We start from the raw sequence: 873 nt of genomic DNA on the forward strand, positions 1-873 counted from the left end.
CATAGGTTATAACATTAACTATTCATAAGGACGTTATAATGTCAGAACATAGGTTATAACATGAATTCTTCATAAGGACGTTTTCTCAAATGAGCACACAGTATCACTGAGCATACTGGTCCGTTGACGTGGATGCTACGCTACAGGATTGTTTTGCTAACACAGACTGGAATATGTTCCGTGATTCATCTAATGGCATTGAAGAGTATACCACCTCAGTCACCGGCTTCATCAATAAGTGCATTGAGGACGTCGTCCCCACAGTGACTGTACGTACATATCCCAACCAGAATCCATGGATTACAGGCAACATCCGCACCGAGCTAAAGGGTAGAGCTGCCACTTTCAAGGAGCSGGACACTAATCCGGACGCTTATAAGAAATCCTGCAATGCCCTCAGACGAACCATCAAACAGGCAAAGCGTCAACATCACATTTCAGGTAAGACCCAGATGCAGACAGTGTCGAAGTAACAAAAGTTCATTACTAATACAGGGGCAGGCAGAGGTCAGTAATCCAGATAGGGTGCAAAAGGTCCAGAACAGCAGGCAGTCTCGGGGTCAGAGCAGGCAGGGGTCAATAATCCAGATCAGAGTCCATAAGGTACAGAACAGCAGGCAGTCTCGGGGTCAGAGCAGGCAGGGGTCAATAATCCAGATCAGAGTCCATAAGGTACAGAACGGCAGGCAGGCTCAGGGTCAGAGCAGGCAGAATGGTCAAAACCGCAAAAAACAAGAAAACAGGAACTAGAACAGACAGGAGCAAGGGGAAAAAACGCTGGTAGGTTTCACGAAACAAAATGAACTGGCAACAGACAAACAAAGAACACAGGTATAAATACACTGGGGATAATGGGGAATATGGGCGACACCT

Source organism: Salvelinus sp. IW2-2015, linkage group LG8 (genome assembly GCF_002910315.2).
Source record: "Salvelinus sp. IW2-2015 linkage group LG8, ASM291031v2, whole genome shotgun sequence".
Classification (NCBI taxonomy): domain Eukaryota; kingdom Metazoa; phylum Chordata; class Actinopteri; order Salmoniformes; family Salmonidae; genus Salvelinus; species Salvelinus sp. IW2-2015.